The 15,906-nt window shown below is 44.1% G+C and overlaps 1 protein-coding gene and 1 pseudogene across 2 annotated transcripts in view; one reads left to right on the plus strand and one right to left on the minus strand.

Moving 5' to 3' along the window:
- The window catches only part of LOC138489532 (transmembrane protein 65 pseudogene), a 74,744-nt pseudogene extending 68,666 nt beyond the window's left edge, over positions 1 to 6,078 (minus strand).
- The window catches only part of LOC138488307 (LHFPL tetraspan subfamily member 7 protein-like), a 941,289-nt gene that overhangs the window by 355,100 nt on the left and 570,283 nt on the right, over positions 1 to 15,906 (plus strand). The gene's annotated exons all lie outside the window — the stretch shown is intronic.

Raw genomic sequence — 15,906 nt, forward strand, 5'->3', positions numbered from 1 at the left:
CTGGGCCCAGAAGCTGATTTGGGTGGGTTGGGGCAGAGCGGGCTAGAGGGTGGGGGGATGGGGGCTGGTGGGAGGGGGTGTGCACTGCTACTGCATTAATTGGCAGTCATGATAAAACCAAGCTTGATAAATGTTATTATGTGGCTAGACTGGCATTATGATGCAGTCAGTCTAGCCATTGCTTAATGTGGCATGACATTTTTTACTGTGTATCTACAATGAAGCAAGCATGGTAAGTGTTAATAGGAGGCTAGACTGTCAATATGCTGCAGCCAGTCTAGCCATTTCTTACTATGGCATGACATGTTTTACTTGGCATCTATAACAAATCAAGCATGATAAGCATTATTACGTGGCTAGACGGGCATTCCAGTGGAGCCCACTTAGCTATTTCTTTCTGTGGCATGACAGTTTTTACTGAGTATCTATAATAAACAAAGCATTGTACATGTTCTTATGTGTCTATACTTGCTTACATTGGACCCAGTTTGGACATGTTTTCTTATTGTGGCATGGCATTTTTAATGGCAAACCCAACAGGAGGATGTTCTTATGTTGGGTATTGGCATATATTGGCATATATTGGGAGAGCCTCCTTGGACTTGTTTTCTTATAGTATCATCGTTGCCATTATGCGCACAGTAAACATGAGTATGTTCTTATAATGGAATACTGGCATATATTGGTCCAGCCAGCATGGAAATGTATGGGCAGAGCCAGTGTGAACATGTTTTTTGTAATGGCATATGCTGTGGGGAAAGGCATGTAAATAGTTTAGGAAATGCTCCGGTCCACTGTTGGTGATTTGCATCTATTGAATTTGTTCATGTGTTATTCATAAAAACCAGTTGCAAACTGTCTGTCTTTTTCCCCAATTATTTTTACATAACGTGTGCTGCATAATGCATCATTTTATCCCATTATTATAAAAGATTCTCAGGGGAGAACCCTCCACCTGCATCCCTTTTCGTTAGTTTCAGATCAATCGCTACCCTCAATCACTCTTGCATACTTTTTGCAAAAATGTATGCCCTCAAATTAAATGATTCTTTACCGGCTAGTGAATTTGGGTGCCAGGCACCCGTGGCTGGTGAATTTGGGTGCCAGGCACCGCCCTCTTGTTTTTACATTAGGTGAAAGATTTAAGATTTGGTTAAAAAGTATATTTACACATTTCACCAAGCCCAGTGCGTGCATGCTCTTACAGCGGCATGATCATCATGGTCATTGCGCACAAGTAATGGTTCAGGCAAGCCCGGAGCATGGCGCATCTAATGCTTGGATGAGGAGCTTGGGGGGAGGACCCACGGCATAGCTGGCAGGGGTCCCCGGTTTTATGCCAGTGGGCAGGGGCATCATTCAATTTCTTAAGGCTTTACAAAATGAGCTGTAGCACTGTTCTCTTATTAGTGCTCTTGCGAGTACCCAATGGCCTGCATCCTTTGGGCTAGAATTCCACACAACCAGCCAAGGCTCCCAAGCAATTCGCCTCCTTAGAGTCGACTTCTGGGGTTGCACTTGTTCCTGAAACCTCCTTGCCAGTCGCCAAACAGTATTGCTAGACTTATTTTGCATCCGACGACGCTGAGGGTTTGCCAGGGTCCTGCTTCCACGTCTGGCTGCACAATGTAATATCCCCCATGTGATTTGAGCCTCGACGGTTGGGTATTTATGTGGGTGGCTCAGTGCTTGCTTGGATTAAAGGTGATCCCCAACTACGTGTAGCTCGATTTGTAGCCGACCTGGTAGGCACCATCTCCGTCTAGCCACCCCAGAAAAATAAAGATCTTGCTACTTCCCTTTTTTTTATGGTTACAATCAATAACCAAAGCTTATTCACATTTCAGGTCTGTTCCTTAAAACGCCCAGTTTGATGAACATGTGAAAGAAATGTCTTTAGAAACGTGACATCCTTACTACAAGGCCCTTAAAATACCTGGTGTCTCATTAAACAATGGTGGAAAGTCTTCAATATTTTTTCACTGCTTGCCTGGCTTCAAAGGAGGGCCCATTGGCTGTTATTTTGGTTCTCTGATGTTTCCCTGCACGCTGATTTCGCAGAAACTCGTTTTGCTGATTCTGGCTTCAGCTCTGCAGGGAAATGTCATTCCCCTCAGCACCGGTCACCCTCCCCTGTTATGTCCCAAAGCGCGGGACACCCCACCTGCGTACTCAACACCCCTGCATCCTCACACCCACATACATACACACATACGCACACCCATAGCCCTACCCAGGGCTTTAAGTGGGGTAAGAACTCGAGGGGGGGGGCTCGTTTGGGGGCGTGGCTTGTGGGGTGGGCGTGGCCTAACAAAGTAACCAAACCATAGTAAGGCACGCAAATAAATATATAAATGCATGCAAGCTTGTATATATTTGTATGCTTACCTTACTATGGTTTGTGTAGTATGCACGCCATCTTTTATAAACATAGAAATATATAACATATGTCTATGTTTATAAAAGATGGCTTGAAAAGTACACAGGCCATAGTAAGGTAAGCACATAAATATAAAAATGCATACATTTATATATTTGTTTTCGTGTCTTATTATGGTTTGTGTACTTCAAGATGGCTTGAAAAGTACACAAACCACAGTAAGGTATGCACACAAATATATGACATTTATATATTTGTATATTTGTGTGCATATCTTATGGTTTGTGTACTTTTCAAACCATCTTTTTTTTAAACATTTCTCTGTTTATAAAAGATGGGTTGAAAAGTACACAATTAGAGCCATCTTTTATAAAGCTTTGCCCGAAGCGTCTTTGTCCATCGGCAAAGCTTTATTAAAGATGGATTGAATTGTTTACTTTTCAACCCATTTTTTATAAAGACATAAACACATGAATATCCAGGTTTGCCGAGGGTGAAAGACGCCTTGGCGACCCGGGGAAACAAAGGGACTGTAAGTTCCTTTGAGGGGTCACCATAGGAATTTACAGTGACTGACGGAAGTGCCAGCCAGTCACAGCAACGCTGTGCCTGGATGGCATTTCCGTCAGCTCGCCTGACATTAAAATGGCGGGCGCATCTCCAGTCGCGACTGCAGCTGCGGCGGGATAATGCATTCCACCAATGTTGTGTGGGACCCCGGCATGGCCCCGGCCCAGCCTCACTTTTTGGAGACTGCCGGGGTCTGGCCCCGGCAGGCTCCAGTCCACTTAAATCACTGGCCCTACCCCGTCCCCTGCCCAAACCACCTCCTCACCACTTACGCCGCTGCAGCCACCAGCCCCACTTCCTGGATGCACTGTAAGCACATACATTGTTGCCCGACAGGCCGCTGTTCAGCAAAAGCGGGCTGTCGGGGAATTGCATGCAGCGGCAGCTCACCACACCATTTTCTTTATGGCGGGGTATTGTACTATAGACTTCGATACATGATGCAAATTTAATTAAAGTTGAACTTTTTAAGAGACAACTGTGTGGCCCTTGCTGCTTTCACTTAAAGTAAATCCAGGGGTTGCATGGGAATGTAGTGTAAAATGCCTAGTGCCAGGCTATTATGCAAGTCTATGCAAAAAGGACGAGCATACTCGCCCTTGGCACTTAAAGGGTTAAAGCCTCCTCCTTGCATCTGGGGAATCCACGCGGGTCAGCAGAATAGGTGCATGCATAATTGTCATTTCCTCTGCAACTGGAATGCTTTGCATCCCTTTTGCACTGCTTGCATGTGATTACGCAATTTATCACGTTGAAGGCTAAAAGCGAATCAATAAATAAACAATCAATTGGTATTGATTGCCGAGCCACCCTATGGCCTACTACTGGTGCTCAGAAAAATAACCCAAAGAAAGTCTTAGTTGATGAGAGTGGGCAGTTGCCAGAAACCCTGACAGCATTGGCTAAGTTTACACAGGGCACAGCATTACTTTAAAAGGTTCGGCCTGTGCCCTGCCTCAAGGTCTAAGATATTAGATTTACAAAAGGTAAAGAGGCCTTGAAGAAGAGCAGAATGCCTCCAAACCAGATGCGAGGACCTATTAGGAAGAAAACCAATATTATGTATTGGTTTAAGGAGGGGTTGTGATCAGGCTTGGACTGGCCCACCGAGCAATAAGGCAATGGCCGAAGGGCTGGCCCGACATTCTAGTTTGGGTCCGTATTTTCTGGTCAAAGTGACCATGTTTTTTGGGCCAAAGTGGGCCAATTTGTGTTACTTCGCTCGTTTTGGAAAATGTTAATAACCAAATATACTTTAACATGCACTATTTGCATTACATTGTACCAAAAACTCCCCCTTGCGTAGTTAGCACTCAAACCACTTTTTCATCGGTGCTCAGGACAAATTTATGCCCTAGTCCAACCCTGGTGGTGACTGCTTTTGAGCCAAAACCCCTGCGTGTACACTAGTTAGGTTATTTATAACGCACTTAATCCCCAGAGGTTTCTAAGCGAAGACCCAGGGATCGAACCTGTGGTGCTCTTTGTCGTCTTGTTTTCAAGGCGAGCTCGTTGCCCCTGAGCTATCCTCCCGAGTTGAGGAAATTGAATGAATTCAGGGAATGTCCTGGTGGTTAGGAGGTCACTTGCGCCATATCTCCAAAACCTGTTTGTAGGTGGAGCGATGAGGGCCTCAAAGCAATTCATAGAATAACGTTTTGGTTATGGAGTTGGGGGCTGAAGAGCAAGCGGCCTATGGGACCCCCGGAACTTCGGTGTCCCTTTGAGGGTGCTATTGAAATGTCGCAGGTGCTTTTGTCTGACCTTCTCACAGCACCAAGAGTTCATTTAAAGAACTGTAATAAGCTTTTGGGGGTTTAAGCCTTTTTACGTGTCTTTATTCAAACTGTAGCAACAAAAGAATAATTTCGTAATGTATACAGTGTTTAAGTTAAACTGCTCTAACTTTTAAGTGCTGTAATAATCAGTGTCACAGTTATTACCCACTTATGATACTCATTCGAGGAACCTTGGGAGGGTGAACCCGTGAAGGGCTGAGTAGGCATTTGCTGTGTATCGAACCCATGATGAACAGGATCCTTCTGGTTTTGTGTTTGTGCTGCCCCCCCCATCCTTGGCTCTGCTTTCTGCAGATTCCTGTAAGTTGATGTACACTTGAATGGAACATCTCCCCTCAGTCATACAAGCAGCCCGACAGATAACAGGTGAATCGGACACTTTTACTCCGTAAAAATAGGCAAATACTCCCAAAATAGAATAAGCATTGGCAATGCCAACAGTTTGGGCCTTTGACAAAACGGTTGGATTTGCCAGTGCGCGTTTTTAACAGGTCTTCAGTGAAGGGCACCAGAGTACTTGTAAATTCAGTGGCAGAAGGCAGATGTGTGAAAACATTTTTATTACACCAACTCCAATTAAGTAATTAACTCTCAGAATGCTTTGAAAAAACACTGGCAGCCACCTGAGTGGTAAAGTTTGGTTAAAGTGAGCTCACACGCTTCTGAGGAGGAGGTGTTTTGGGCGAGGAGGGGCAAGATCTGGGTGGGAATGGCTATGGGGATTAACATGGCCATGGGCAGTCAATAGGTAGGTACATAAACAAACAACACCTACAGGCTGTGTCTAAAAGGCATTGGATGGTCACTCCTATTGCTTTACTAAGGTGTGTACTGAGACGAGTTAGCTACATGTCCACTTGTTCAGGTTTTAAATTGGGCACTGGAAGACTTAATATTGAAGATAATGCTTCAGCATAACCTGCAAGACCCAATCCAGGTAAATCAGATACCAGTTTCCCTAAGGCAGCAGCTGCCCTCGTGGAAATTCCTAGGATAACTCCAATGGATAACTCTATGTGTGTTCCGGTGACAATCATTCTGGCATTATCGAGAAAGCCAAATCCTATGAAGGGTAATGCGTTGTGAAAGCCGACATGCATCTGCTGCCCGGAAGAAGGTGGTGCAACTTCCAGTTTTTCTTGAGCGATAGCGATGGACTCGCAGCAAGCAGCTTCGTTCCATGGCATGAAGGCTGTAAATGAAGTCCTGGGCACCCTGTCCAGTGTTCAGTGCTTTCATGGGCTCTTTCCGGGGATGTGTACCCAATGTTCGGTGTCCCCAGGCACCAGGGCCGCAGTCGACCTGGCTCCAGGGCAATAGATAGAGCATTGGTGTTGGAGGGGGAGTGAAACACCGGGGAAGAGAACAACTCGGTGAACGGAGACCTAGGATGCCTGCATCCTCCATTCAACCACGGGTACCTGGGGTTCACTGGAGTCAAATGACTTTACCAGGTGGAGCGGGGCAGCAGCACTGAAGAAGGGGGCTCTGTCAGGCAACAGGGCACACTGCTAGTCAGGGAGAGGCACTGCCAGGCAATGAGTGCAGCACTGCCAGTCTGCAAGGGATGCTGGCAATAAACACTGCATACTCCAAGTCAGCATATAACTCCTCGGGTCGTGATGGGTGCTGTGGCAGAGCGCTGCTCCTTCACAGGGCACCAAAGAACTAAGGAGACTGAAATGACCCCCAGTCAACAGCCCATGCTGGCTGCATAGAGGGCTTGTGCTGCAGCAGGCTTGCACACTGGCCATGCAGTGCTGAGGGCTCACACCAACTGCTCCGTTGCTGAAGTCATGCAGAGGGCTGGTGCCACTCTGGGTAGGTTCTTGTGGCAGCATGCTGCCTGCGTCAGTTAATTATTTGCTTTGTTGTCTTCCTTGCTGTAGCCGCACCACGAGCAGTCTCGCGGCCGCTGCATGTCCTTGGAAGCCCCCAAGTGAAACCCAGTTCTCGCTGCCAGTTACCCTCACACGTGTCTCGTTCAAGGAGTTGTCATTGTGTGAGGGGGAGACAGGACCCAAACAGGAGACTCCGGACAGCAAACAGTGGGCGTCTTCAGCACATTTCCCAGAAACATACCCGGCCTCATTCTCACCCTCCTATGCTAAACATTTAGGTTTGTCAAACCCTTAATTGAGGAAGTACATTTCACTCCACAAGCAGAAAACATGGATTCAATTTCTTAGCTGTGCAGATCCTCCTCAGAATATACCCAATCAGAAACGGTTGCATACAAAAATTATGAAATAAAACAAGCTCCCAAAATGCAAATGTCTTTAGCTATTTAAAAAAATATTATACTCACATGATTGAATGTATCATTTCATTTGGATGATGCACCTTTCCCATTCAAAGATGGCAGCTAGTTTTGGCTTGTTTCCAGGGGGCTTCCTTAGAGGCAGTCATCCAAGATGGCTGCCTCCGTGGAGGAGCTCATAGTACTGAGATGCCATAGGGATTAGCCATAGGGATTAGCATGGCTAGGAGCAGGGGATAGAAGGGATTAAAAAACAAATAACACCCAATACACTGTGAATCCCTCCTGAAATGTCATGTCCATTAGAAAAGCATTACAGACACTCATTCAAAGGCCATATTTGAAGCCCTTATGTTAAAGCTCTCATTTTAATGACAATAGTTTTGGCTTAAAGGTAGCGCTTTCAGCGCCACCTAATAGCCCAAACTAAAACCAGGGAGTAGAAATACCCTCAACAAAAAATAGGAAACAGACACATATGGTTCCTGTCCCCCTGTTTTCTCCCACACAGCTCAATGGTTATGTTTGGACCAATAATATAGGTTGACCCATCAGGAAACAAACTATTATGACAGCCTGACCTGAAGGAAAAAAGTGCAAAGAAAAATATGTTACAAAAACATGTTTGTTTTACAGTTAAAACATATTTTTACTCCCTTATCAAATACACCAACTAGGAATGGGACCTACTTTTATTACTTCCTAGAAAATAATTTTACCCTCAACTTTCAAAAAATAAGGAGTTCAAAATTTTATCTGGAGCACTGCACACAAGTACAAATATACTCAGGTTGTTTTGGTTCATTTATCAATAAGCTTTCATCACAGATTCTGTTAATTAAAAGAAAATTTATTTTATGCGCCCACCTTCATCGATAGGATGCATCTAGGTAACCAAACACTTGTGTTCCCTACACAGTTATGTAACCATAAAAATTACTGCATGAGTTTAGACATGTTATTGATATGATCTTGTTTTGCCTAAATTTGTTTGGTTCAACCGGCAATAAAACATTAAATAAAAAAAAGACTGCCTGATCTATGGACCTATAAAATTGTACTAATTATGTAACGCTACCGTGTAACCATTCAACCATTCTACAAGGCTGTAATAAGTAACTAATCACTGACGTTATTTTACCATACTATGCAACTATATGAGCATACTGGCTGCAAAGTGATTTGGTTTTTGGGTTTCAGAACCTATCGAGCGCATGCTCACTCACCTGAGGGTCTCCTGGTGATAGCTGCTCCCTCTAAAGAGTGAAGAAATGTAGGATGAGTTCATGGAGGCCATAGCAACATTTTCAGTGCGTTGAGAAGGATGATTACCAAATAATGGAGTAGATCCCAAAAGGCAGAGACTTCCAGAGCTTTGGTGACAGCGCTGAGACTGCCAAACTACCGTGCTTTTCGTACCTATGACAGGGGAACTAAAGCATGAGCAACCTTTGAAGATTTACTGAGATTAAATGGGAGGCTAGAATAGTGAAGGGCTTGGAGAATAATACAGGGGACCTTGAAATGAATATGACAATGGCCTGCAAGCCAGAGGAAATGGCCGATTATAAGGAGGTGGGCCATAGGAAATAAGGGCCCGGTCTCAAAAAGAATAAGGATGATGTGTCATTAGAAATAAGGATGATTTGTGAGGTGTGGGGTACAATGAATGAGGCTGACGACTGATGATTACGAAGGAGGAAAAAGGAATGAGGAAGAGAAAAAAGGTATACGTATGACATTTGAGGAGTGGGGCATGAGGAGAAAGGCGGGGACTAATGACTGGTGGATGAACAAGGTATGAGGAGAGGCAATATGGAATTAGAGTAACATGTAAGGAGTTAGGTATGAGGACTTAGGTGGATGATTGATAACCAAGGCAGAAGAGTAACAAATGAGTGATACACATTACGAATGACATGCGAGGAGTCAGGTCTGAGGAGAAGGGCAGATGTTTGATTACCAAAGAGAATGAATAGGGAATAAGGAAGAAGGATTAGGAACAGAAATTACATGTGAGGAGTGGGCCAGAGGAGAAAGGCAGGTGAATGACGACTAAGGAGGGTGAACAAGAAATGAGATGGGGCAATAAGGAATACAATTAACATGTACAGAGTTAGGTATGAGGACTAAGGTGGATGACTGATTGTAATTGTAATTGGTTATTTATAACGTGCTTAATACCCAGAGGTTTCTAAGTGCGCACCCGGGGATCGAACATGTGTTGCTTCCAAGGCGAGCGTGTTGCACCTGAGCTACCCTCCCTATGACCAAGGCAGGAGAATAAGGAATATGAATGATGTGTGTAGAGAGAGCTCTGAAAAATAAGTTGAATGGCTGATGACCAAAAAGAATGACTAAGGAATGAAGAGAAGGAATAAGAATCACATGTAAGGAGTGACATATGATAAATGGGGCAGATGACCAAGGAGAATTAATCAACAAGGAAAAAGAGGAGGAATACTGAATAGGAATGATCTGTGAGGGCTGAGGTACAAGAAGTAAGGCGGATGACTGGTGACTAAGAGGGATGAAGAAGGAATGAGGAGGAGCAATAAGGAATAATAGTTATGTGTGTGACGAGTGAGGTATGAAGACTAAGGCAGATGTCTAATGTCCTAGTAAGATGAACAAGGAATGTGGGGGAGGAATGAGAAATAGGAATTACCTGTGAGGAGTGAGGTATGAAGAGTAAGGTGGATGACTGATAACCAAGGAGGGTGAATAAGGAATAAGGAGGAGGAATAAGGAATAAGGGTTATGTGTGTGACGAGTGAGGCATGAAGGGTAAGGCAGATGACTAATGACTCTGTAAAATGAACAAAGAATGTGGAAGAGGAATGAGAAATAAGAATGACCTGTGAGGAGTGAGGTATGAAGAGTAAGGTGGATGACTGAAAACCAAGGAGGGTGAATAAGGAAAAAGGAGGAGGAATATGGAATAAGAATTATGTGTGAGAAAAGAGAGTGATCACGTACAATGTGTGACGCGAAATGACACGGGGTGACCAGGGTGAATGAGGTGTGGGGAGAAGTGAGGCATGGAGGCTGTAGAATGATTTCTAAGGACTAGAAGGGACACATTAGGAAGTAGGAGCAAAGAGAAGAAATTAGGATTTACTAAAATTAACGTTGTAAACTATGAAAATATATAGTTCTACTAACTACTTAACTGTATTAAGCAGCTAAGGCAGTCTGCCTCTGCAAAGAGAAGATCGGTTAATAGAAACCACAGTCACATGATTGGACCATGGCCACTTTTTGGGGTGAACTCTACGGAGAATTTCTAGCAGTTCACCTTGCCAGCTCCATCCCTTGAAACTCCCCCAGCCCGCCCCGCCTTCGAACTGCGATGAGAAGGAAGGCAGCGCCTCTTTCCTCGTCTCTGATTCCAACTGTGGGCCCTTTGCCGGTGCCACATATTGTCTAAGGCAAGCAGCCCCCCCCCTCCCCGCCCGCTACATTTCAATTAGGCCGCTTCCAGGTGTGAAGGTGAGCAGTAAGCAGAACCATTTTATGTGCCTGCCAAGCCACTGGAACACGGCAGAGGCCCCTAATGGGCCACGTGTTAGTTACATAAGGCCGCCAGGCATGTAATACATGTGCGATTATGAGCACGGCCTGAATACTAATCACCCTGGGGAGCAGGGGGGACCAAGTGACAGGGAACCGATGTTACAGTGGATGTGTGTGCTGTGTGTGGGGGAGGGAGGCGGGTCGAATAGAGAGTGAGAGCTGGAAACAACAGGGGCCCTGAGAGATTCGTGTCTATTTGAGGAGTACAAGAAATAGCAAAAGGACTCACAGCTTTATTTTCTGCCCCGTATTTTCAAGTGGCCACACACAAATCAGTACCAACTTCCTTTACTCATACCTGCCTAGTTTCTGGGTTTACCCCGGAGACTCTGGGTTTTTAGACTGTTCTCCGGGTTTCTAGGGACGAGCGTGGAGTCTCCGTCTCCGGGGTTTCCCGCAATCCAATGTAATACGCCCACGCCTCGATGTGATTGACTACAAACACACCGTTTGTGGCCAATCACATCGAGGTGTGGGCAGAAACAAAGGATCTGCGACAGATCTGAAGGCAGGCGCCCAGTTAACAGCATCTCCTGCACAGATGTGAAGAGAGTGACACACGCGCATACGCAAACAACACAAAATACTGGGGAATCCTCACATGGTGGCCACTACAACGCCCCAGGTTTGGACGGACAGTCCTGCTTTTTCACACCATGCCCCCTACTTCAAAATAGTAAAATGTCCCTGTTTTAGGCAAAGACTTAGAAGCTAAACTCGGAGTCTATGGCCTGTGGCTCTCCAGATGCCCTGGACCACAACTCCCATGATCCCTCACACCATTGACTAAGCTGACTGGGGCTAATTCATTTTTAGACTATATTACACCTGGAAACAGGGGCATAGACTTTTGGTTTTCCCCGACGGAACCGGGCGGGGGGGCGGGGGGCGAGGGCTAAAAAAAAAAAACGTTTCTATAGGGACTTTCATGAAAAAAGCCTTTACCAGGGGGTGCCCGGGCCCTGGAGCACCAGCGTACTGGATAGTTAATGGTTGCAGACCCCATTTTTGCATACATCATTATTAAAGCACTTCTCTGATAACAGGCTTTGTTCCAAGTGCAGCCAAATCATCCTACGAGGGACTTGCCATATAAACAGCTTATATTGCTGCCAAAAGACAGCAATATAAGCTGTTCAAAGACATATAACATGTGTCATCACGGGGCAATTACCTGTTTTAACCTGGCATTAAAAAAAATACTGAAATGAAGAAAGTTTTGATATACCAATCATTCTGTGTGTTTAGCCAATCTGAATGGTAACATTTTAGGGCTATGCCTTTAATGCTCCTTTTCAGTGTTTCATTTTTCAAAATGGACTTTTTTTGCTGTGGTAAATCTGGTCACCCTATCCATGCAGGAATCTATTTGGTTATGGGGCAAACCAATGACAACATATGGTCAAATTTCTATCACTGCTTCACAGGGTACCTCGGCCATCTTGTATAGTTCACAAACCGAGGTGCTACCTTATGAAACACCTTTCCATCAATAATAAAGTTGTACTAGTCAAATAGGTTCTCATGTCCTGGTTGTTAGTCTTAGCAGTGCACGGTGGTGGCACGAGTTATGGTTGCTTAGCTTACCATAACTGGCGAATTTCTAGGGTTTTTCGGTTTTACTTGTAACCATAACGTCCCTTCAACAATGTTTTTTCAGTGAATTTCATGGCTTTGTACCAGTGCAGGCTAATTCCCTACTACTTACTTATATCATACTTACCCCAATACAGCAACATTTTTGTCCAATTTGCAAAGTTTCATCTTAAAACTCTACCATCCTCCACCTTCTAGCATCATTTTTAACACTTCTATACACTTTTTGCAACGTTTTCCACTGTTTTTGTGTCTGTTAACGTTGGGGAACGTCTCCCGTCATCGCAGACTATCCAGACAGTGTCATGTGACCACATGCTCGCGCGCGGCATAATGACGTGTTCGCAAACGCGTCTGCTCTTCGCGAATGGGTCTGTGCTTCGTGAACAGTTCCGAACTGCATTTTCAGCTCATCTAGTAACTTTGAAGCTGAATATGTACACTTGCACAGCTCCTACACTTATTTTTACTCATTATCCATTAACAATCTAGCACACAGCACATACTTGGAAGAATATCAGCTAAACTTCTATTTATCTTTAAAATGGCATCAGCTACTGTCATCCCTCCTCCCGCAAGAGCCACCATCACCACCATCAGCTGGAGGACCTACACAACAAAATAAGCCCAGTACTTCAGAAAACAATGAAGAGGACCAAGAAGATGAGTTAGAGGAAGTGCCTACCTCAGGCACCCAGAGAGAATCATGGGTGGGGCAGTTCTTTACCACTGTTGGGAATGGACCAAAGGCTAAAGCTACCAAAGTGAAATGCACACTCAGTCGCAGACTATCTGCACAGTACTCCTATGGGACCACCTCCATGCGCCGCCACACCAAATCCAACCATTGCAATGCTCTCAGAAAGGTTGTTCCTTTTTTAGGAAGTAGTAGGCTGTCCTGCTCCACTTCATCTTCTTCAACCAATATTGTAACCACACTGCCTACTTATGTGGGACACAAAATCCCACCAGCTACCTTGCAAGTGAGAAAAGAGGCTGTTGATCCATATCTTTCAAAGACAACAGTACTCTGCATATACTGCAACACACAACTATGCAGGTGGAGCAATTTCTAAGTGCTTTTGAAGCTGTAATCAAGGAGCATGAGAAACACTACCCCCTACCTTAGATGTAACACACGCGCAACATCTTCCCCTGTCCACCTGCCCCTCCATATTTGTGGTTGGTGCCTCTTCCCTCATTTCCCTCCCCACCTTACTTTCTGACCTCTCCTGCAAAAAAAAGAAAAAAGAAAAAAAGAAACACCAATAAAAAAGGTTCCTTTCGGAACCACATTTCATAGTTCAAAAATAGAACTAATAAACATAATTGAATAGAATCCATCTACTTTACATTTCTCATTACAGTAGTTAGACTCAATAAGATTCTCCAACATTTCCATTAGCATTTTGTGTTATGCTAATGGGAATAATTGACATTTCTATACTAGAGAAAAATATAAAAGGACAGAAACTATTTTCTGTCCTAAATACCTTTCTCTAGCATACAATAAGGGCCATAATCAAAGGACCTTTATAACTATCTGCGGTCACCACAGTTCACTTTCCAGGCCACGGATCATTAAAAGGCACACCATCACACAGGGCAGCCATTCTACCTTTTTTAATTATATATTTGTTACACTCCCTCAATGTCTGCTTTCAAACAGTCACACATCCATCCACCAATCGCTTCCAGAAACTGTACATATAACCCTATAATCATATTAAGCTTCCACACACCAACTGCCACTTAACAATCTTCTACAAATCTTTTGCATCTGCATTTCCCTTATTAATCCAAAAAAATTTACACAGTGCTCCTGTAAATGCACATATGCATTGTGCAGTGAGAGAAGTGCATAAATAGAAGGAGCAATACGGATGGGCAAGTGCTCATGAGAACCCACGAGGGAAGTGCCAAGATAAGCCAAGGTAGGGTGCCACTGGCTAACTACTAGAGCAGAAGAGTCCCAAGGGTGGGATGCATCTTAACTGTAACACCCCTTTAACAACGTTTCTTCTGTCAATTTAATAGGTTTTTATAAGTGACATTTTTTCACAGTGTTACATCACTTTATATAAGTTAATAATTCCTCTTTTCATATATATATTTAAGAACTGTAAACCTCCTTTTAGAATCATATTTTTTGCAACACATACTTAGGTCTGTCGTTATCAGCAGCGCATGCTGGGGATGCCAATCATCGTTCAATTGCCTACATCATAAGGCTCCTCCATGACCCCAGCCGAACCAAACCACCCCTTTTATTCACTGCACCTACCCTGCATCCTAGCTCAGTGTCCACTATTTATTTTTAAATGTTTTTATTGGCATTTGTATAGTGCAGTAATGATTCACCTCTTGTTTACATCGCTACTCAGTAAGCGCCTGAGAGAATTTGGCATTAACAGTACCTTATACAACAATCAAAAGTAACCGATAGCTCAGTGTCCACCATACCCTAATAATGTAACCAATGGCCAGTGCTCATGGCCTACAGCCATGGCCAATCTCCAAATCCATGGGGCATAGGCTTCGGCCATGCCGCTTTCCCCAATAAGCAAATTAGAGTACATATTTGCATTTGCCAGTGGCCAGGCCCACTACCCAGACACCAAATGTATATCACTAGTTTTTCTACTTACATTCTTACACTTTGGAAAAATAAAACACACTACATGTTTCCAAAAACATGCTTTCAGGTCCTTGTTAATGCATGCCGTGCACGTTTGTTGTAATCTAGTCCACCGCTGCAGGCTATAATCGCAAGCAAAATATTTTTTTTTTAAACCTACCGCTTCGCCCAATGTCGCATGCCCCAATAAGCAAATTACAGTACACATTTCTCCTTGCTGACGGCCAGGCCCATTGTCCAGACACCAATATTCAATCACTGTGTTGTGTACTTATATTTTCACACTTTCAAAAAAATAAAATACAGGACATATTTGCAAAACCATGCTTTGAAGTTCATGCTAACCCTCCTTGTGCATATTTGCTACAATCCCATCCAGCATTTCAACCTGTATCCACAAGCAGACTTTCTTTTCCCCATTCAAACCTATCCCAATTTCGAAAAACATTAGCACATAGCCGGTCCCTGGCAGGTATGCCCACTTTAACCCCATTGCTATCCCTCGTGGTCATGGCCAGAAGCCAGATTGTCCGGGGCAGGGCATTAGGCCCTGATCCGGACAATCTGGCCACTGCCCATGTCCACAGGCTATACCTCAGTCAACAAAGGTATATCACTTTTTTTTGTACATACATTATGACACTTTTCAAAAAATAAAACACAGACACATTCGCAAAACCATGCTTTCCGGTCTTCGCCAATGATCCTTGCACGAGTGTGCTGTAAATCCGCCCATGTTTTATTTTTTGAAACGTGTCAAAATGTACCTACATATAATAGTCATATAATTTAGCCCCCATTCAAACTTTACACAAACATTCAAGGTTAGGTCTATAATTTTTCTGGAAACTTCTCTCTGCATTCGTCAAATGGCAACAAAGTTATAAGCCATCAAAAAATGTTGAGACCCCCCCTCTAATTTTGCCCCCCCTTGACAAAATCCCACTAAACTTTTCAAAAGCATTCATATCTATGGGCCTCATTACACGGTAGGCGGAGCGCCATGGCTCATGCCGGTAAAATACCGGCACCACCTTGGTGGAAAGGGGACTTACCGCCCCATTCCAAGGTTGGAGAGGCGGTAAAT

This window comes from Ambystoma mexicanum, chromosome 9, assembly GCF_040938575.1.
Source record: "Ambystoma mexicanum isolate Mex_15411 chromosome 9, UKY_AmexF1_1, whole genome shotgun sequence".
Lineage (NCBI taxonomy): Eukaryota > Metazoa > Chordata > Amphibia > Caudata > Ambystomatidae > Ambystoma > Ambystoma mexicanum.